The following is a 23,487-nucleotide window of genomic DNA, read 5'->3' on the forward strand; positions in this document are numbered from 1 at the left end:
ACACACACACACACACACACACACACACACACACACACACACACAGGGAGAGAGAGAATGAGAGAAAGAGAGAAAAAGAGAGAGAGAAAGAGAGAGAGAGAGAGACTCTGAGCTTCCTCCAGTGAAGTGAAAGTTGGACTTGAACCTGGGCTGTACACAAAGCAAAGCAGAACACTATCCAAGTCAGCTATTCTGTCAGCCCCAGAAGCCCAGTCTCAACTTGGTTGATGGAACTAAAAGACTAAGTATTGCCAGACTTTCTTTCCTTTGTGACTTGTGCTCCTTCCACCTCACATAATGCACTTGGTACCCCAGTCTTCTTCCTCACTAAGCCACTACCTGAATTGAGTGTGTCTTCCTTTCGGTTCCCAGGTCACAGTATCCCTGGGGCAGGGCTCTGGGCCAGGTGTTCAACTCCCAACCAGTGACTACATGACTAAGCTGAAACTAAGCTAGTTTTCCTAGCTCAGGTGCCTTTTCTTTTTTAAATATTTATTTATTTTCCCTTTTGTTGTTTATTTTCATTGTTGTTGTAGTTATTACTATTATTGTTATTGATGTTGTCATTGTTGGATAGGACAGAGAGAAATGGAGAGAGGAGGGGACGACAGAGAAGGGGAGAGAAAGATAGACACCTGCAGACCTGCTTCACTGCCTGTGAAGGGACTCCCCTGCAGGTGGGGAGCCGGGGGCTCGAACCTGGATCCTTAAGCTGGTCCTTGCACTTTGTGCCACGTGCGCTTAACCTATTGTGCTACCGCCCGACTCCCCCCTTTTTAAACCAGAGCACTGCTCAGTTTATGATGGTGTTGTAAATGACGTCTAATTAAAATTACATATCAAGGCAAAGAATAAGAAGTTGAAGCAAGGCATTTATTCTTTTGCAAAAGGGCTGCCACCAACAGTGGCCAGTCAGGCAGCAGTGCACTCCCTTCACCCTTCTCCCATCTTTTATACTTGATGCAGAGCTGTCTCCACCCGTGGGCTGGGCTTCAGAGCTCACAATCTCCCTGTTGCCTAAATAAGGAAAGGATGAAGAGAGTCTGAGGGTCTCTGCTGGAGGATTAGCAAGCACTGCAAGGAGCTGACCTAAAGAATACAAAACTACTGGCCATGGATGATCATAGATAATAATTTATAAAAAGAATGTTTGTACTAAAAAGTTGTCCTTTTCATGTTCTTTTGAAGAGAAGACCTAACCGTCTCTCACATGATGGTATGAGGGTGTGGGGGGATTCAATTTGGGATTTAGAGCCTCAGGCATGAGAATCTCTTTGCATAATCTCTATGCTATCTATGCCTGCCCTCAAGTGCTATTTGTTTATTTATTTATTTTTATCTCCAGGGTTGTCGTTGGGGCTCAGTAAGAATCCAACACTCCTGGAGGTCATTTTTACATTTTATTGCATAGGACTGAAAGAAATTGAGAGATGAGGGGAGATAAAAAGGGAGGAAGAGAGACACCTGCAGACCCGTTTCACCGCTTGTAAATTATCCCTCCTGCAGGTAGGGAGCCGGGGTTGGAACCTGGATCCTTGCTCAGGTCTTTGTGCTTCATACTGTGTGCACTTTGAGCTTAACTAGGTGTGCCACCGTCTGGCCCCCTATTTACATATTTATTTAAAAAGTAGAATGGAGCTGGTACTGGGTAGGAAGATAGAGGATATTCACCTCAGGATGCTTACAGGATTCTTTGATGCTGAAGCTGGTCAGGCTGATAAATTTCTGCAAACAGCAAAGGGAGACTGACTTGTGTCTGCTTGCTAAGGTTTATGCTTCTCTTCTGTCACACATCCCAATTTTCTTCCAGGAACCCTCAAACTCTTGCTGTCATTTCAGCACACACACTGGCAGTTCTCCCAAACCAGGAGTGGGGAGCACAGCCCAGGCAAGGCTGTTAGGACAGTCTGCTCCCTGGGGCCACCCCAAGGGCTCCTGTGAGTACCTCCAGGGTGGAAGTTCCCTGTTGCCCAGCTCTGGCTCACTCTGAGCTGTGTTTATCAAAGCTGGATAATGGGTAGAGCCCCTATACAGCCCCCCAACACACACACACATATTAAATTTTGAAAATATGAGGCCAGTTCTGGAAATCTCAATATTTTTCCTTTTTAATTTGATAGTGACAAAGAAATTCAGAGGGAAGGGGAAGGTAGAGAGGGAGAGAAAAAGGAAGATTCCTGCTACACAACTTCAGTGCTCATGAAGCTTCCCACCCCTTGTAGGTGGGGACTTGGGACTTGAACCCTGGTCCTTTCACATGGTAATGTGTGTGCCTACTGGAGACACCACACTCTAGCCCCCAAATGTGTATTTTTTTTTTAGTAAGTTTCCTAGCAAATATGGATGATTAGGCTTGGGAATCTTTGTTTCACCATGTTTTTGTTGTTATTAAAAAATTATTAACTTTGTTTATCGGATAGAGTCATCCAGAAATCGAGAGGATAGGGGAAAGAGAGAGAGAGAGAGAGAGAAAGAGAGAGAGTGACCTGCAGCCCTGCTTCACCATTCTTAAAGCTTTCCCCCTGCATGTGGGGGACCAGGGCTTGAACCCGGGTCCTTGACACAATGTAACATGTGTGTTCAACCAGTGTACCATCACCTAGGTTTCCCCTCGCCCCCAATATGCTTACACACATTAAGTGCCTGATAGGTCCTTGTGTCATCAGAAGGGCTGGAGTCAAGTTATCAAGCGTGATGGTGCTGGCTGAGTTAGTCACAGAAATTCTGCCACCAGCATTCTGAATTTTGGTGTGGCCATGTCATTTGAGCTGGTCATCTCTGATGGTGGCACTCACTGAAGAAGAAGGCCTCCCAGAGATCTGCGGCACTTGAGAAGATAGTCAGCTTGAAGTGACTTGCCCGACTCATTTTAACCAGGCCACCCTCGGCTGACTCAGGATGTCAGGACCTTCTAAAATTAATCCTCAGTCACATCCCACATGAACGCCTGGTGTCAAATCTCCTGTTGCCCCCTTTCCCCACAGAAGACTTGGCAATCTGGGCACTGGGCCTGGTCCATCTCTGGGTTTTAGCCCCTTCAGACAGTCTGAATTTAGACGTGCAGACAGACAGTTTTCCTTCTGCTTTTCCCTTTGCTATTCCCTCCCTCCAAGCTGCAAACAAGGGCTATTTTTATGACCAGGGGTTTCATTTCTCAAAAGGAGGATGACAGCCATTGGGTATTTTAGTACTGTGTGTGCTTAGTCCTTATTCATGGAATTTAGGTGCAATTTTATCCCAAGGCACTGAAAGATTTTTTTAGGAGTTTTTTTTTTTTTTTTCTGACTAACATACTTGAATATATTCATTGCAAAAATTCAGGTGATGCAGGAGGTTAAAAAGCAGAAAATAATGACTGGTATTGTCTTAAGCAGGATATGTTGGTTCTCTTTCTCCTAACACTTTTCCACAAGTCCCTATATTAAATACATTAAAATGCATGATTTGAAAATATGGAAATAAATGGTAGGTCTGAGAAAGTTCATGAATTTTCTATGTAAAACAGTATTCTGGAGAGAAGATATTTGAAACGTCTACATTAGAGTTGTTTTAAATTTTTTTAATTTAAATTTTTTCCTTTATTGGGGGATTAATGTTTTACATTTGACAGTAAATACAATAGTTTGTACATGCATAACATTTCTCAGGTTTAAAAAAATGTAATTATCTTTACTTATTTATTGGATAGAGACAGCCAGAAATCAAGAGTGATGATGGTGATAGAGAGGGAAAGAGAGAGAGAGAGAGAGACACCTGCAGCTCTGCTTCATCACTTGCAAAGCTTTTCCTCTGCACATGGGGATCAGGGACTCAAAGCTGGGTCCTTGTGCCTTGTAACATGCACTCAACCAGGTGCACCACAACCTGCCCCCTAGAGTTGTTTTAAATTTGTCCTTTAAGGGGCAGTCACCGGAGGGTTAAGTGCACATGGCCCAGAGCACAGCTTTCCACCTGAAGGGGGTCGCTTCCCAATCGGAGCAGTGGAATTGTAGTTCAGGCACCAAGGCCCAGCAATAACCCAGGAAGCAAAAGATTAAAAAAAAAGGGAGGGGGGAGTTGGGTGGTAGTGCAGGGGGTTAAGCGCACTTGGTTAAGCGCAAGGATATGCATAAGGATCCCAGCTTGAGCCCCCAGCTCCCTACCTGCAGGGGAGTTGCTTCACAGGCAGTGAAGCAGGTCTGCAGGTGTCTTTCTCTTCCCCTCTCTGTCTTCCCCTCCTCTTTCCATTTCTCTCTGTTCTATCTAACAATGATGACATCAATAACTAGGACAATAATAACTACAACAACAATGAAAAACAAGGACAACAAAAGGGAAAATAAATAAATAAATATTAAAAAATTAAAATTTTCTTTTACTCTCATACTCTTTTGGTTGGATGGTAAACAAGCCTTCTGGAAGGCAATTTGTACTGATATATAAAAAATAAACAAAAAGTAAACAAAAAACAAAAGCAAAAACCAAGAACAGACATGGCTACTCTTTCAAATAGTAAAATAGTGACGGGAGTTTCCTTTGAGTGGAACTCCCCTGATTTCCTCCATCTTTTGTGCCGGTATCTCAGAAAACTTTTATAGCTTTTTCCTGGGCTGAAAGCTGTGCTTAATACTTTTGTTTACTAAGTAGTCAGGTTGGGGACTGGTTGGTGGTGCACCTGGTTGAGTGCACATGTTACAACATGCAAAGACCCAGGTTCAAGCCCCTGGTTTCCTCCTGCAGTGGGAAAGCTTTGCAAGTGGTGAAGCAGGGCTGCAGGTGTCTCTGTCTCCCTTCCTCTGTATCTCCCTTTCCCCCTCTTGATTCTGGAAGTCTCTATCCAATAAATAGATAAAGATAGTTTTTTTTTAAGTTAAGTAGTCAGGTCTAACAACTTATGTATTTTTGTCCCAACAATTTAATAACTGCTTGAAGAAGTAACACACATAACTTGAAAATATATATATTTAAACCTCAGGCTTAAATAACACCAAACAGCAGCATTTGTGACAAGAAAATAATGAAATGATATCTTTAAAATATGAAGAAAAAATGATTTGCACAGTAGAATATCGTACAGTATCTGGTTCATTCCTATGTTTCTGATGTCTACTTGGATTTTTTTTTATTTTTGTTGTAACTGGGACTTCACTGATCAGAACCAAGTTTTTTGTTTTTTTTTTCCAGACAGAAGGTGGGGGTCAGGTGATAGCACGGCGAGTTAAGCACATGTGACTTGAAGCCCAAGGACCAGCATAATGATCCCGTTTCGAGCCCACCTGCAAGGGGGTTGCTTCACAGGCCGTGAAGCAGGTCTGCAGGTGTCTATCTTTCTCTTTTCCTCTCTATCTTCCCCTCCCCTCTCCATGTCTATTTGTTCTATCCAACAATGACGACATCAACAACAACAATAATAACTACAATAACAACAACAACAACAACAAAACAAGGGCAGCAAAAGGGAAAATAAATAAGTAAATAAAAATTAAAAAAGAAAGAGAGACAGGGATTGAGAGAAAGAGATACCACAGCACTGAAGCTTCCTCCTGTGTGTTGGGGGCCAGCTAGGACCAGGGCCATGAGGATAACGAAAGTCCACTCAGGGTCTCTGATTCCAGGAACAGACCCAGAGTCTGCTGAGTAAGTGAAAGGACCAACAAACAGGGAAGTGAGTGCACTTTTCAGGCTTGCCAGTTTTTAGACCTTCCCAAATATCCTTGGAGACAAAGGTGTCTATCACCAAGTGTGAGACTTAGAAAAGTGTGTTTGGGGAGTCAGGCTGTAGCACAGCGGGTTAGGCGCAGGTGGCGCAAAGCACAAGGACCGGCATAAGGATCCCGGTTCGAACCCCGGCTCCCCACCTGCAGGGGAGTCTCTTTACAGGCGGTGAAGCAGGTCTGCAGGTGTCTATCTTTCTCTCCTCCTCTCTGTCTTCCCCTCCTCTCTCCATTTCTCTCTGTCCTATCCAACGACAACAACAATAATAACTACAACAATAAAACAACAAGGGCAACAAAAGGGAATAAATAAAATAAAGAAAGAAAGAAAGAAAGAAAAGTGTGTGTGCTCTGGAGGTCAGAGGAAGGGGAGCTGCTGGGGTGGATTTTTAGACACCCCCTCACCCTAGGGCTGTGGTGAGGGGACTGAGAGGACCAGCAAGGGGTTCCAGTGGCCCTTTGCTTTCCATGCTTGGTTTGCAAGAGAGTAGGATTCTATCATCAAGGGAACTGCAGACCTGATTTCAGATTCTCACTTGTGCAGCCATTAAGCCACTCACCAAGCAAGAATAATTCTGTATAAGTACCGCGCGCTAACCGATTGCGCCACTGGAGCTCTGCAAGAATAATTCTGATATCTCTTCTCATAGTGAGTATCCAATGAGTTTCACAGCCTCCTGACATGTAAGTAGCCCTTCACAAATATTATTATTGTTCACATTAACTGCTAATCCTTGAGAACCACTTTCTTTTCTAACATAGAATGAACTCCACAGTAATACTGAAAGTCAAGGATTGTCACACATCAGACAAGAGTCTAATAACCAAAATGTATAAAGAGCTCAACAGACTCAGCAACAACAACAACAAAAAACGACCCCATTCAAAAATGGGGAGAAGATATGAACAGAATATTCACCAGAGACGACATCCAAAAGGCCAACATACATATGAAAAAAATGCTTAAGTCATTGATTGTCAGAGAAATGCAAATGAAAACAACAATGAGATATCACTTCATTTCTGTGAGAATGTCATACATCAGAAAAGATAGCAACAAATGCTGGAGAGGCTGTGGGGGCAAAGGAACCCTTCTGCACTGCTGGTGGGAATGTCAGTTGGTCCAATCCCTGTGGAGAGCAGTCTGGAGAACTCTCAGAAGGCTAGAAGTGGACCTGCCCTATGATCCTGCAATTCCTCTCCTGGGGATATATCCTAAGGAAACTAACACACCCATCCAAAAAGATTTGTGTATACCTATGTTCATAGCAGCACAATTTGTAACAGCTAAAACCTGGAAGCAACTCAGGTGTCCAACAACAGATAAGTGGCTGAGTAAGTTGTGGTCTATATACACAATGGAGCACTACTCAGCTGATAAAAATAGTGAAGTCATCTTCTTCACCTCATCTTGAATAGAGCTTGAAGAAATCATGTTAAGCGAGATCAGCCAGAAAGAGAAGGATGACTATGGGATGATCTCAGTCATAGACAGAAGCTGAGAAATTAGAACAGAAGGGGATATAGAAATAGAATTTGGGCTAGAGCTGGTGTATTGCATCAAAGCAAAGGCCTCTGGGGCAGTGGGAGGGTTCAGGTCCTGGAACATGATGGTGGAGGAGGACCTAGGTGTGGGGTGGTGGTGGTTAGAAACTGAGAAATGTTACACATGGACCAACTACTGTGTTTTACTGTCGACTGCAAACTATAAACCTCCCCCCTCCCACCAAAGGAAAAAAAAAGTTAAAAAGGCATGTCTTGTGGCCACTTTGTCCAGGCCAGTTACTCCTGTGGGCTCTACAGCCCGGCTGTGGATCGACAGATTACAAGCTTCTCCTTCAGCAACTCCTCTTACTTTCTCTCCGGCTCTTGTGCTTTCCACTCTGGAAGAGGAACAGGAAGTGAAACCAGTTCAGGGAGAAAACTACTTTTCTTTGTAAAAACAGGATGTTTCCTGGGATCCCTCCCTCCTTTTCTTTGATTTGGATTTAAAAAAATTTTTATTTATAAAAAGGAAACACTGATAAAACCATAGGATAAGAGTGGTACAACTCCACACAATTCCCACCACCAGAACTCCTTATCCCCTCCCCTCCCTGAAAGCTTTTCTATTCTTTATCCCTCTGGGAGTATGGACTAAAGGTCATTATGGGATGCAGAAGGTGGAAGGTCTGGCTTCTGTAATTGCTTCCCCACTGAACATGGGTGTTGGCAGGTCGATCCATACTTCTAGCCTGTCTCTCTGTTTCCCTAGTGGGGCAGGGCTCTGGGGAAGTGGGGCTCCAGGACACATTGGTTGGGTTGTCTGCCCAGGGAAGTCTGGTTGGCATATGAAAAAAGGGTTAACATATAAAGCCAAACAAATTGTTGACTAATCATGAACCTAAAGGCTGGAATATTGCAGATGAAGATTTGGGATCTCTGTTTTGATGATAGCTAGTAGGCCTATTTTAGTTATATTCCAAAGGGCCCATGACTATATTAGTTTTTTCCTAAGCCTAACCTCTGATATGCAATGGTGCCCTGGCTCATTCTCTATCATTCATATATATGCATATATATATATATTTTTTTTTTTAAATAAAATAAGTCATTCTGTACTGGGGGGAATTACAGGCTGAGTTTGTCCCCCACATGTTTAAGGTTTGTCATAAGTAATCTCAATGAAGAATTGAGGAGAAAGCGTGATTTTAAGGAATTTTAAACTTTATTCAGGAAAATTAAGAACATTCACATGTTGGAGGACACATGGGGAGAGAGAGAAAGAGAGTCTTCCCTTTCACTCCCCCTCTTTGTCTTCCCCTCCTCTCTCCATTTCTCTCTGTCCTATCTAACAATGACAACACCAGTAACAACAATAATAATTACAACAACAATAAAAAACAACAGGGGCAACAAAAGAATATAAACAAAATATATATCATATATATTATAAATATATTATATATATTAAAATACATATGTTAATATATTTAATATAATATATATGTTGAATATATAACAAAAATATTAAAAAATTTAAAAAACAGCAGATTGGTGCCAGCTTCAGCTGCACTAGGGCACCCCGACAGAGCTTCAGAGATCTAGGGGGAAACTTTGCACACCCAAGCTTCCTTTCAAGCTTGAGGATGGAATAAAGTCAATCACTGTACAGCAGCAATGGTAGGATGCCCCACTCTCTGAAGGGAGGCTAGGTCAGCCTACTCTGCTACTCAAGGAAGATGGGTCCTGAAATGATTGCAGCCTAGAATGTTCCGAGCTGTGACCATGGACTTTGAGCTCAGACTGACAGGGACTCAGAGGTCACACAGGCTTCTGTGCTTAACATGAATGGATATGGGTCCTGGGTCAGATTTGTGGGATTGACAGTTAATGGTATTTATATACTTTCCTCATATTTGGGAGCTACTCTCTGCCCTGATCCTGCCTTCTAGTCCTATTCCCAACGCTGACACCATCTTCCCAGACAACACTTTTAGTCCACCTGCATGTTAGCTATCAGACTCAGGCAAAAATTGCAGAAGTCGTGGTCCTCTTGGAACATACCTAAAATAGACTTCCCAGCTTCTTCCCACACAAAGACCCCTACTTTCTTCTGCTCTATTCCTACCTTTAGGTTCCTGTTTATTAAACAATTTTTCCTGCTTTATATATTACCATTTTTCAGCCACCAAAGTTGCAGATACTACTATGATTGCATCCTGATCTCCCTGGACAGACGACTTCACCAATGTGTCCTGGAATTTCACCTCCCCAGAGTCCTATCCCACTAGAGAAAGATAGAAACAGGCTGGTGATATGGATCCACCTGCCAATGTCCATGTCCAGTGGAGAAGCAATTATAGAAGGCAGAACTCCCACCTTCTGTACCCCAGAAAGAATTTTGGTCCATACTCCCAGAGGGATGGGATACGGAACTCTGTTGGTGGGAATAGTGTGGAATTGTACTCTGGTTATCTGACAATCTTGTTAATCATGATTAAATCACTAATAAAAAATACTGAGTACAGTGGCTATTCACAGGGAGGAGCACTACATGGCTAGGAAATAAGAAGCCGCATGTTTCCCTTCTACCTCCTAAAGTAATCGTTGCTATGACTTAAACAAATGAAAATGGATAGTGGGAAACCAACTGCAAAAGTCCTGGAAAGGAAGAGACAAAACTCCTCTGTTATCAGAGAGAACAACATTTTTTAAAATTTATTTTCCCTTTTGTTGCCCTTGTTTTTTTTATTGTTGTAGTTATTGTTGTTGTTATTGATGTCATCATTGTTAGATAGGACAGAGAAGAATGGAGAGAGGAGGGGAAGACAGAGAAGGGGAGAGAAAGACAGACACCTGCAGACCTGTTTCACAGCCTGTGAAGCGACTCCCCTGCAGGTGGGGAGCCAGGGGCTCGAACTGGGATCCTTATGCCTGTCCTTGCACTTCATGCCACATGCGCTTAACTCACTGCACTACCACCTGACTCCTGAGAACAACATTTTACCCATGAGAGTTACTTGGCCAGTGATTAATTCTGAATTCTGAATGCTGGTTAGGGGTAAAATCACTCCACTAAGAGAGGCCTCTCATTGTCCCAGTGGCAATCAAGTTGAAAATGCCACAAGCCAGCATTAGAGACAGACTTCCTTCTCCATGTTGCCCTTCTAAATGAAACCCTCCAAAAATGCCAGCTTGAACCCTCAATTGTCTCAGACTGAATGTCTTTGCCTAGAGTGGGGTGAGCAGAGGGGGTCAGTTATGAGCAGGTGGAGGCAGAAGTTGGATGGGGCTGGAGAACCAAGAGCTGACCACCGTGCTCCATTGGGAGTGGCTGTTGCAGGCATAGCCTAAGCAAGCAGTGAGAGGAACACTCAGCTCGTAGTGAGGGACTGGGAGGCCCACAGAGGACAGGGAAGGGATTAAGCCATGACACCTGGGCCAAGCACTCAGGGCTGTGAGAAGTGTGTGTCTTCTCCTCCTCCTCTTTATCCTCCTCCTTCTCCTCTTACTCCTCCTCATTCTCCTCCCCTTACTCTTCCTCATCCTCCTCCTTCTCCTCTTCCTCATCCTCCTCCCCTTCCTCTTCCTCCTCCTCTTCCTCCTCCTCTTCTTCCTCCTCTTCTTCTTCCTCCTCTTTCTCCTCTTCCTCCTCCTCTTCCTCCTCCTCCTCCTCTTCCTCCTCCTCCTCCTCTTCCTCCTCCTCCTCCTCTTCTTCCTCCTCCTTCTCCTCTTCCTTCTCCTCTTTTCCCCCTCCTTCTCTTCTTCTCCTTCTTCTGTTTCCCCTTCTGCATCTCCTCCTTCTCCTTTTATTTTTTATTAATGATTTAATAATGATTAACAAGACTGTAAGATAACAGGGGTACAGTTCACACAGTTCCTACCACCAGAGTTCTGTGTCCCATCCCCTACACTGGAAGCTTCCTTATTATTTTAAAATTTTATTTTCATATTTTATTTTATTTTACTTATTTATTTGCTTCCAGGGTTATTGCTGGGGCTCAGTGCCAGCACTATGACTCCACTACTCCTGGCAGACATCCCCCCATTTTACTGGATAGGATAGAGAGAAATTGAGAGAGGAGGGGGAGATAGGCACAGAGAAAGAGAGACATCTGCAGACCTGTTTCACCTGCTTTACCTGCTTCATCGCTTGTGAAGTGACCCTTCCCTGCAGGTGGGGAGCAGGGCCCAGATTCTGGATCCTTGTGTGGGTCTTTACGCTTCGTACTATGTATTCTTAACCAGGTGTGCCACTGCCCGACCCCAGTCTTTCTATTTTTTATCCCTCTGGGAGCATGGACCAAGGATCTTTATGGGGAACAGAAAGTGGGATTTCTGGCTTCTATAATTGCTTCTCCACTGGACATGGGTGTTAGCAGGTGGATCTACACCCCCAGCCTGTTTCTATCTTTCCCTAGTGGGGCAATGCATTGGGGAGGGGAGGTTCCAGGACACATTGGTGAGGTCGTCTGCCCAGGGAAGTCAAGATGGTGACATGTGTGTCTTCTAAGCCTCTGCCTACCCAAGCCGGCACTCTCCAGCTGCAATATGTGAGTGTGGAACAAAGTCCAAGGAAGGGAGAAGTGTTCCAGCAGAGGGATTAATGCCTAAACCCATGGCTCCCAACCTTTGGTACCCCCCAAGGGACGCTGGGAAGGGTTCATCAAAACATGGAGATGAGCTGGCACCCTGCCTAGAGCTGGCCTTAAGGGGCTCCTCACAGAGGCCTGGTGTTGGGGAATTGACCTGCAGCTCTTGTGTCTGCTGTGGAGCCCTGACTCAAACAGGCTTAAAATATGAAGGTGTGGTGGTCCGGGAGGTGACGCAGTGGATAAAGCATTGGACTCTCAAGCATGAAGTCCTGAGTTCAATCCCCAGCAGCACATGTACCAGAGTGATATCTGCTTCTTTTTTCTCCTCCTATCTTTCTCATGAATAAGTAAATAAAATATTTGAAAAATATATGAAGGCGTTGTGGACAGCAATAGCAGGACATTCGTGGGTAGGACAGAGCCCAGAGTACATACACTGACTCAGTGGTTCAGTCCTGTGACAAGTTTTGCCCCATTTTCCTGCTTTGCTTTTTCTCACTCTTGGGTTCTTTCCCAGGTGGCTTGGAAGTGTGTTCACATCTTGCCACCCCTCGCCCTGAATACATGTACACATGTACATGTACACAGACAGGGTGACATTATTCTGTCTTTCTCAAGGCGCGCGCGCGCACGCGCGCGCGCGCGTGTGTGTGTGTGTGTGTGTGTGTGTGTGCACAAAAACACCATTCACAGTATTGAAGACTTTCACAGTATTGTTTAGCCATAACCAGAATATCTTCAACCTTCACCCCTCTGCCACCAGAAAGGAGCCCCAAACCCTTAAGCAATCGTTCCCCTTCTCTCCTTTGGTGACCACTTAGCTGCTTCTGTTTCTATCAGTGCCCCAAATCTGAACATGCCATTTGAATGGAGTCTTACAATTCCATTCGAATGGCCCATTTTTGAGGCTTACTAAACATTACATGTCATAGCTATTGTTTTTTCTAAACAATGCACATTGTGCCTCTGAGGGACACCCATGAAGCATTCCACCCTTTGTATGATCAAGTACATTTCAGACCTGATTCTTTTTCAGGTGACCAGCTTCCAGGACTTCTTCTCATATCTTACTGGGCAAAATTGGCTCTCACATCTCTTCCTGAACCGGTGACAGGCTAGGTCAGTGAGGTTCCCATTTGGTAGTGACTGAGTGTCCTGGCTGAGCACTGAAGAATCTGAAAAGTCCCAAGTTCTGTGTCCCACCTCAAAAATTTTAACTAGTTGGTCTCAAGTGCTGGCATGGCATTGGCATATATATGTGTGTGTTTAATAGATTACTGTCTCCAATTGGTGCTGGTGCTGGTGCAGGTGCCGAGTGTGGCTTTGTCAGCTTGCCAGCAATGAGATCCGTCTCCACCCTGGCCTGTGAGTCATCTGATGAAGCCTATGTGGAGGGGGGAGGCCATCTATCCAACATGTGGCTACACCTCACACCAGGCTCTGAGCCGGGCCTCTGGGACAAGGGACTATGGAGTGACATCTTCTCAGACTCACTGTGCACGCATTGCGCCAGGTCCTGTGCTCCACACATGGTTATTCTCATGCCCAGCCTGTGTGGGAAGCATGGCCATGCTCAGCTGGCAAGCCACTGAATGTCAGAAACGGTGGATGGAAAGGGACCTGCCAGAACATTCAGTACCGATTTGACTTCACAAGTCTGCTTTGCCCTTTTCTTTTTTATTTTTAAAGATTTAATTTTTTATGTTTTATTTATTTATTTATTATTGGATAGAGACAGAGAGAAATTGAGAAGGGAGGAGGATGGAGAGAGGGAGAGAGATAGACATACCTGCAGTCCTGCTTCACCACTTGTGAAGCTTTGCCCCTGCAGGTGGGGACTGGGGGCTTGAACCTGGGTCCTGGCACACTGTTGGCCTGGCCCAACAGCAGCTGTAGGCTGTGAGGGCTTCTGTGGGTACTGCTGGCAGGCTGTGGGACCACCCTCGCCTCAAGGCCTCAAAGACGCTTAGGGAGATTCCCAGTGAGCCTGGAAACTTCTCCTAACTTTCCACCTTCCTTGGCACCTGGCTCATGCTCCTCAGGCTACTTCAAAGTGAAAAGGAGAAAGGTGACTTTTAAAAAAGCGGAACAGAGGTTTCACTTTTATTTTCTGCTGGTTTTTTTTTTTTTTTTTTTTGCCTCCAGGGTTATTGCTGGGGCTTGGTTCCTGTACTATGAACCCACTGCTCCTAGAGGCTATGCTTTTCCCATTGTCACTGTTGTTGCTGGATAGGACAGAGTGAAATAGAGAGAGTTGGGGAAGACAGAGAGGGGGAGAGAAAGATAGACACCTGCAGACCTGCTTCACCACATGTGAAGCGACCCCCCTGCAGGTGGGGATCTGGGAGCTCGAACCAGGGTCCTTGAGCTGGTCCTTGATTTTTGCACTACGGGCACTTAGCCTGGCGCACTACGGCTGGGCCCCTGCTGAGTTTTTTTTTTTAAGCTGAGTTCCAAGTTCCAGCTTTCAGAAGTTGGCATAGAGCATGTGTTAAGTGCAGGGAGGAAAACCAGTGATCTTCATGGGTATCAGCTCTGGAATGCTAGGGGTTCCTTTCTCCAGCAAGCTCTACTCTTCCAAATCTCTCTCTCTCTCTGGGGTTTCCTTCCTTCCTTCCTTCCTTCCTTCCTTCCTTCCTTCCTTCCTTCCTTTTTTTTTTTTTTTTTTTGCCTCCAGGGCTATCGCTGGGGCTCAGTGCCTGCACTAGGAATCCACTGTTCTTGGAGGCCATTTTTTCCCTTTTTGTTACTCTTGTTGTAGTTGTTATTGTTGTCATAGCTGTTGTTGTTGGATAGGATAGAGAGAAATGGAGAGAGAAGGGGAAGACAGAGAGGGGGAGAGAAAGACACCTGCTTCACCACTTGTGAAGTGGCTCAAACCCGGTTCCTTACACTGGCCTTTGTGCTTTGTGCCATGTGTGCTTAACCTGCTGATCTACTGCCCAGCTTCCTATCTGTGTGATTTTCTTGCTTGCATGATTCCAGCATTCCTGAGTCAATAATTTTTAAAAATATTTTTTTATTTATTTAGTATTGGATAGAGACAGAGAGAAATTGAGAGGGAGAGGAAGATAGGGGAAGAAACAGAGAGACACCTGCAGCCCTGCTTCACCACTCGTGAAGCTTGTTCCCTGCAGGTGGGAACCAGGGGCTTGAAACTGGGTCCAGTGCATTGTAATGTGTGTGCTCAACCAGGTGTGCCACCACCTGCCCCCTCCCCCTGAGTCAATAATTTTTCAGTAGTTTTATTTCAGAGAGAGGGAGGCGGGTGGAGATATCCTCTCACTCTTCCACCATCCACAGAGCCCTCTGTGTTGTCAGGGTTTGGTTGGGCTCATGCCCTCCTGGCTGAGCTGTCCCCAACCCCTACCTAGAGTTTCTTCTTAGTGTTCTGACAGAAGAGAGGCCAAGGGCATGCAGGTGCATGCAGGGACAGGGTACCTTATTTCCTACCTAGAGCTAGGCCACAGTACATTTCCTGCGTTGCTGGAATTTGCCTTAGTTCCTTTCTATTATTTGAATTCCAGTTGGGTTTACATGGGTGTCTGTAGGTCCCCATGGGCTCTGCCCTGGGGCCGGGTACCCCTGGTTTTGGAACCCCTGGTCTTCTTATTCTCCTTGGCATTGCAGTAGTGCCCACCTCTCTGGTGACTGCTATTGGCTGCTGCTGATATGAACCAGTCTCACCTGTGTGAGGTGGTTTCTTACTGGGATTTTAATTTGCATTTCTGTAAGGATAAGGGAAATGGAAGATTTTTCCATATGTCTTGGGTCAGATGCAAATATTTATTAGAAAATGGTCTATTTGAATACTTTACCTACTTTTTAAAAAATGGGTATTTGCGGGGGCCAGGTGGTGGTACCCCTGGTTGAGCACACATGTTACAGTGTACAAGGATCTGGATTTGACCCCCCAAATCCACCTGCAGGGGGAAGGCTTTTCAAGTGGTGAAGCAGGCCTGCAGGTCTCTCTTTCCCCCTCTATTAAATATTTTTATTTATTTATTATTGTATAGAAACAGAAAGAAACTGAAAGGAGAGGGGGAGATAGAGAGAGACACCTGCAGCTCTGTTTCATCACATGTGAAGCTTCCCCCCTGCAGATGGGGACCAGGGGATTGAACTGCATCCTTGTACACTGTAGTGTGAATGTTTAACCAAGTGCACCATGGCCTGGCCCCTTCTCTCTTACTCTCTATCTATCCCTTCCCTCTCCATTTCTGGATATCTCTAGCCCATAAAGATAATACAAAGTTTAAAATTAGGTTATTTGTTTTTTTAAAATTTTTTTCTTGTTTAGCTGTATGAGTCCTCTCTATATGCTTGATATTAATTCTTTGTCAGATGTGTGGTATGAAAAACAACATCTCCTAGTTAATGGGATGTTTGTTATTCCTGTAGAATTTTCTTCTCTTTTTAAAATATTTTATTTATTTATTTTCCTTTTTTGTTGCCCTCGTTTTTTTTATCGTCCTTGTGGTTATTATTATTGTTGTTATTGATGTTGTTGTTGCTGGATAGGACAGAGAGAAATGGAGAGAGGAGGGGAAGACAGAGAGGGGGAGAGAAAGACAGACACCTGCAGACCTGCTTCATCGCCTGTGAAGTGACCCCCTTGCAGGTGGGGAGCCAGGTACTCGAAAAGGGATCCTTGCGCTTTATGTCATGTGTGCTTAAACTGCTGTGCGACCACCCTCCTGTAGAATTTTCTTTTGAGGTGTAGAATTTTTTTAGTTTGATGGAATCCCATTTATTTATTTACAGACACAGAGATGCAGAAATCGAGAGTACAAGAGACCACAGAACTGAAGCTTCCTTTAAGAGGACTGGTCCAAAACTGGGTTGTGGCCTTGGCAAAGCAGATCACCACCCAAGTGAGCTATTCCTCAGTTCACTCATCTTCCCATTTGCTTAATCTTGTTCTGGATCCACTTGCCCTTGGAACAGAACCTCCAAATACATCTTTGATGTTCTGCTTCCCAAGTGTTTGACAGATGTCTTTTTTTGTGGTTTCAGGTCTAATGTCTATGTCTTTGATACTTACTGAGTTAATTTTGGTGCATGGTGTTGAGCGGAAGTCTAGTTTCATTTAAAAAATAATGTTAACATGAGAAGCAATAATTTTATTAAAGATAAATAATAAAGCATGCCTGGGAGGATAGGGGCTTATTTTTGCTCTTGCTTTGTTTAGTTTGCCTTTCCCCTTTTTTTCTTTGACATTTCAAACTTTATTATTTTTTTTAAAACTATATTAATGATAATATTGACTTACAAAATGGTAACAGGGGTATAATTCTGCATTGTTCCCACCACCAGGGTTCTGTGTCCTCATTCCCTTCATTGGAAGTCACAGCAGTTCTCTTAAGGCTGCAGATATGGGCTGGCTATAATTTCTACAACTATTTGTATATATTTGTTCGTTTCCCCCTCCTATGGCCCTGCTTTCTCTTTCTAAGTCACACCTATACCTATTACTACTTCCCATTGTCCTTCCTTTTATCTCCACTTCTTTCTCTTGGTCCTGATGGAGTTGGAGTTCTTCCTCTATCATTTCCCCCTCTGTGGGCGTATGGACCAAAAATTTTTTTTTCTCTTTTTTTGGTCTTGGATTTTACTATTTATTTTTATGAATTTTTATTAGTAATTTAATAATGATTAATAAGATTGTAAGATAACAGGGGTACAATTCCCACCACTGGAGTTCCGTATCCCATCCCTTCCATTGGAAGCTTTCCTATTCTTTATTCCTCTGGGAGTATGGACCAAAATTCTTTATGAGGTGCATAAGGTGAGAGTTCTGGTTTCTGTAATTGCTTCTCCACTAGACATGGTCATTGGTAGGTGGATCCATACCCCTAGTCTGTTTCTATATTTCTCTAGTGGGGCAGGGATCTGGGGAGGGGAGGTTCTGGGACACACTGATGAGGTTGTCTGCCCAAAGAAGTCAGGATGGAATCAGTAGCATCTGCAACTTGGTGGCTGAAAGAAGACAAGATATAAAGCAGGACAAAATGATTAATGAACAGGAACCAAAAAGTAGGAGTAAAGCAGATGAGAACAGGGATCTTAAGGTGGAGAGAAGCTAGGAAGTCCATTCTAGGCATGTTCCTAGGGGCCCACGAAGACATTTTTTTTTTTTATTATTGTGATGTAGACATTCCATCTACTCTAAAGTTGCTGGGCTGCCCTAGAGATGTCCATGTTGGCTCATCTTCAACAACTGTGTGAACTGATTTCTTAAACAATAAAGTATACGGATCACACAGAACCTCCTTATCTTGTTGGATTCTTTTCTCTGGAGAATCCTGACTGATCCATTACCAAAGGCTACTAAGGATGTGACTTCTTTGCAGACACAAGTGTGGACACTTTTTCTGGAAAGCAAGAAGCTCACGAAGCAGTTTTGCCTGGAGCTAGGGTGAGAGGGCCACAGCCACCAGTTTAACTTGTTCTCTCTTTCTTCCTTCCTTCCTTCCTTCCTTCCTTCCTTCCTTCCTTCCTTCCTTCCTTCCTTCCTTCCTTCTCTTTCTCTCTTCTTTTCTTTTCCTTTATTTTTCCTTTTTGCCTCCAGGGTTATTGCTGGGGCTGGGTGCCTGCACTATGAATTCACTGCTTCTGGAGCCATCTTTCCCATTTTGTTGCCCTTGTTGTAATTATTATTATTGTTGTCATTGCTGTTGTTGGATAAGACAGAGAGAAACTGAGAGAGGAGGGGAGACAGAGAGGGGCAGAGAAAGATAGAGACCTGCAGACCTGCTTTATCACCTGTAAAGCAACCCCCCTGCAGGTGGGGAGCTGGGGGCTCAAACTGGGATCCTTATGCTGGCTCTTGCTCTTTGCACCATCAGCACTTAATCCGCTGTGCTACTGCCCGACCCCCTCTTTCTTTCTTTTTTTATTAATTTTTATTTGTAAAATGGAAATATTCACAAGACTATAGGATAAGAGGGCTACAGCTCCATACAGTTCCCACCACCAGAACTCCATATCCTACCCCCTCCCATAATAGTTTTCCTATTCTTTATCCTTCTGGGAGTATGGACCCAGGGTCATTATGGGGTACAGAAGGTGGAAGGTCTGGCTTCTGCTGTTGTTTCCTCGCTGAACATGGGTGTTGACAAGTAGATCTATACACCCAGCCTGCCTTTCTCTTTCTCTAGTGGGGCAGGGCTCTGGGTATGTGGGGCTCCAAGCCACATTGGTTGGGTTGTCTGCCCTGGGAAGTCAGCTGCTGTCATGAGCCTCTTGCAGGTCATCTACAGAAACTAAGAAATTCCCAGGCAGTGCATAACCTCATGGAGATTACCATGAGGTAGTAATCTGTCCCAGGCTCCTGGTGGGGACAGGAGCAGCCAGGAGAGAGCTGTTACCCCAGAGATTCTTGGTGATGGTCTGGCCTGACCTCTGGGACCTTTATAACTGCAGATCTAACTCCCTGAGACTTCTTCCCTCTGAATCTCCCTCCCCATGTCCAGACCTGCCCTCTTTAGGGGCACAGAGAATTTTTCCCCTTTCACCCTGTGGTTCTTTGGGAGACTGATGAAACAAACAAATAATCAGCAGACAGACTACAAGAACTGGCGCAAGGATCCTGGTTTGAGTCCCCAGCTCCCCACCTGCTGGGGGAGTTGCTTCACAAGCAGTGAAGCAGGTCTGCAGTTGTATTATCTTTCTCTCCCCCCTCCTCTCTTGATTTCTCTCTGTCCTATTTTTTCTCCAGTAGCAGGAAAAGAACACATTTAATTACATATGTCTGGAGAATTCACAGAGCTACAAATTCTGGAATAAGTACAGCATTTATTATTGAGCTAACCAATGGGACGGGGGCCTGCGGTGGGGACACAGAGGACAAGGAGAGATGACTCAGGACAAAGCCAGAGATGCTTTGACTTGATGTCTGTCTGCCAAGGTGTGCCTGGGAAAGCACCAGTGCTACAGTACCTGCCTTGCATGTCTAAGGACCAGTTTTGGTCTGTGACATCCTCCATGCCCCAGCTGGGGAAAAATGGGGTTTTCTTATTTATTATTATTTTTTTGCCTCCAGAGTTATCACTGAGGCTTGGTGCTGGTACTACAAATCCACTGTTACTGGTGGCCATTTTTTTCCATTTTATTGGAGAAGACAGAGAGAAATTGAGAGGGGAGGAGGAGTTAGGGAGAGAGAAAGACACCTGTACACCTGCTTCACTGCTTGTGAGGTTCCCCCCTGTAGGTGGGAGAGGGGGCTCTATCCTGGATACTTGAATGAGTCCTTGTACTTAGTACTATGTTTATTTAAAATTTTTTAAGGTTATTTTTGGAGATGATCTTAAATCTGGTACATATTCATTCTTCTAAGTAAGGAAGTTATCAATTTCTTTTTAAAATATTTATTTATTATTGGATAGAGACAGAGATTAATTGAGGGGGGAGGGGGAAATAGAGAGGGAGAGAGTCAGAGAGATACCTGCAGTTCTGCTTCACCACTCATAAAGCTTTCCCCCTGCAGGGGCTTGAACCTAAGTCCTTGCACACTATAATGTGTGCGCTCAACCAGGTGTGCCAACACCTGGCCCCAGTTACTGACTCCTTGAATGCCACAGGTCCTCTATGAGTTTAGCTCCAAAGTGCCATATGTTGGCACAAATCTGCGTGTTCAGACTTACTTCAGGCCCCCCCCCCCCCCCCATCTCCATCATCCTGGTGCCTGGACTCTGGTCTTCCTCCTCACTGTCTTCTGCTCATTTGGGGACCTATGTCTGGAATGTGTGTGTGGGGGGCATTAAAGGTGACATTAAGGACCATGGGCTGGAGAGAAAGAGTGAGTACACATGGCTGGAAAACATATGTAAGACCAGAACTTTCTAAGCCTGGGGTCTGAGGGACCCATGGGTGCCGTGAAGCTCCAGAAGGGTACAGGAAGCCTGTTTTCGTGTCACCACCAGCACTGTGGGCTGAGGTCTGTTCTCATTGCCCAGGGAGGCGCGACTTGTCTGCCACTCTTTTTTTTTTTTTTCCCTCCAGGGTTATTGCTGGGCTCGGTGCCTGCACCATGAATCCACCGCTCCTGGAGGCCATTTTTTCCCCTTTTTGTTGCCCTAGTTGTTGCAGCCTCGTTGCGGTTATTATTGCCATTGTTGACGTTGCTTTGTTGTTGGATAGGACAGAGAGAAATGGAGAGAGGAGGGGAAGACAGAGAGAGAGGGGAGAGAAAGATAGACACCTGCAGACCTGCTTCACCGCCCGTGAAGCGACTCCCCTGCAGGTGGGGAGCCGGGGGCTTGAACCGGGATCCTTACGCCGGTCCCTGCGCTTTGCGCCACGTGCGCTTAACCCACTGTGCCACCGCCCGACTCCCGTCTGCCACTCTTTTAGCTTAAGGAAGCCCTGTTGTATTCTAAGGGCAGAATTCATTGAATTGGACATTGTCAGATGTTGACTGAGAATGAACAAGAATGATTATTATGTTGTGTGTGCAGCCCTTGAAAACCCAAGATGAGACGTACATGATTTCACTGCAAGAATGATGCCGGCCACCTGCAGCCCATGAATGTGCATCAGTGTCTGTCTGCCGCACCCACTCCCAGAAGCCCACCGGCAGAGTCCAGTCATGCCCACTAGCCTCCTCTGACCCACTGCCCCCTCCTCCTGAGGGAGGCTAGGAGCAGCTAGGCCTGGGTGTTAGAAACTGGTTTTAGAAGCAGTGCAGGTCAGGATGACTGATAAGGCCTTAAGGTCATCTGCATTCCTAGTGCAGCAAATGCTAGTTAGCAAGAGAAAGGACTCACAGGGGTGGGACATATGTGAAAAACACAAAAGAGGCATCTTGAAGGAATGCAGATCATCTGTTCAGGATTCAGGAGAGGATGGGGTGGATCTAGGCAGGTGTCTGCCCTCCAGGCACTAAGGGCTCCTGGTTTGAGCCCAGCACCTCAATGTGGTCAAGGGTGTTCTGACCTCAGTGATGAAATCAGTCAATGGAAGGAAGGAAAAAGGGAAGGTAGGAAGGAAGAAAGGAAGGGGAAAGGGAAGGAAAGGAGGAAGGAAAAGGAAAGAAAGAAAAGCAGTAGGGCATGAAGACAGCCTTAAGGCTCAGAGGTTCCAAGTTCAATCCCCAGTACCACCATAAGCTTCATCTGCAAAAAACAATGTTGATTCACTAATAAAACAGACAATAAACATATAAAACAAAAAATAAATAAAATTAAAAAACTACATATCTCCAAATTAGCATATTTTAATTCACTGTGTCCTCCAATGCTCTGTGTGTGTGTGTTTAGAAACATTTCCAATCTGGAGATCAGGTAAAACTTCCTTCTTCAAATATGGAGGTGTGTGTGTGTGTGTGTGTGTGTGTGTGTGTGTGTGTGTGTGTGTTCTAATCATGAAGGCAAAATACAGCACAGTAAAAAGTGTTTGGGAGATTATGGAGGATTCTGTGAAAAGTCCTTCACACCCCTGCTTCTCTTGTGCATGGTTTTCCTGAAGCTTGGGCCATAGAAGCGTGCACCACCTTCTCTCTGGTCATCACTGTTTCATGAGCATGTTTAATTTTTCATGTTGCTACATCCTCTCTATAATGGCTGTTTCACACAGTCCCCCTTCTGCTGGCTGTGTCATTTAGCTGACCCTGTTCTGTTGACAGCATTTGAGTTGCTTCCAATTTTTTTGTCAAGATATTTTGGAAAAACTGAAGTCCAGTGAATCCCCCACTACTCCCTGGGGCTGACTGCAATAGGGTTTGACTCAGGCACATTTCCTTTTTTCCTCAGAGCAGTATTGGAAGAAGGCACCTTCAGGGGCTGGCTAGAGAAAGGCCAAAATGTGAAATGAGGAGAGAGATGAGAGGGGAAGCAGATTTGAGGAGCAAAGCCGTGTTAGAAACAGGCTGTGCTGCTTGGGTTCTTCTCCTTGTAAGGCATGAGCTGGGCAGGCACTGGTAAGAACTCGTACAATGTGGTTTGTTATTAGTGTGACACTGATGACTGCTTTCTGGAAGGCAGTGCAGTGGTGAGGGCCTGGGTACAGGAAGGACCGTGTCTGGGTCACTGCTCACCATCTCTTATAACCCTCAGGTCACTGTCTGTTTGCAGAAAAGGAGGGCAGGGTGTGTGTGATTAAAATCTAGTACACAGGTGTGGAGTAGCCATGTGAAGAACTAAGAGGAAAGAGAGGAGAAAGAGGGAGGGAGGGAGGGAGAGAGAGAGAGAGAGAGAGAGAGAAGAACTAGGGGAAAGGAGAGGTGCAGGTGGGATCCACAGACTCAGCAAATCCTGGAGTATGTGTCACTGGCCCTATGGCAGACCCAGCTAGCAGCAGCCTTATTTTCTTTTTGAATAACTATCAGTGTTTATTTTTCTGCCAGCACAGAGAGACCCAGGGCTAAGGCCTGGGGTATATTCCAAGGTCTGGTTCCAGGCCTGTTTGTCCCTCCGTAGAGAAATGGGAAGGGTAGCAGAGCCTGCTGCAATGCTAATATCCCTGAGCTCATTGGAAGGGCCAATGCATGGGCTGGGCACATGGAGCACAGAGTTGAACCCGTCCAGGGGGTGGGGTGGAGGGTACAGCAAACGAGCTCCCCTTAGACAACTTCACCATGTGTCCTGGAACTCCACCTCCCCAGAGCTCGGCTCCATTAGGGAAAGGCAGAAACAGGCTGGGAATATGGATCCACCTGCCAATGCCCATGTCCAGTGGAGAAGCAATTACAGAAGGCAGAACTCCACCTTCTTCACCCC

General features: G+C 45.1%; 1 long non-coding RNA gene across 1 annotated transcript in view; it reads left to right on the forward strand.

Annotated features, from left to right (window-relative positions):
- The window catches only part of LOC132534319 (uncharacterized), a 34,234-nt gene extending 17,489 nt beyond the window's left edge, over positions 1 to 16,745 (forward strand). The window contains exon 2 of the long non-coding RNA XR_009546042.1: positions 16,535 to 16,745. This is a non-coding gene — a long non-coding RNA (uncharacterized LOC132534319). The remainder of the gene's footprint in view (positions 1 to 16,534) is intronic.
- Positions 16,746 to 23,487: the final 6,742 nt, after the last annotated feature.

The sequence above is a fragment of the Erinaceus europaeus genome, chromosome 18 (genome assembly GCF_950295315.1).
Source record: "Erinaceus europaeus chromosome 18, mEriEur2.1, whole genome shotgun sequence".
NCBI classification, from domain to species: Eukaryota; Metazoa; Chordata; class Mammalia; order Eulipotyphla; family Erinaceidae; genus Erinaceus; species Erinaceus europaeus.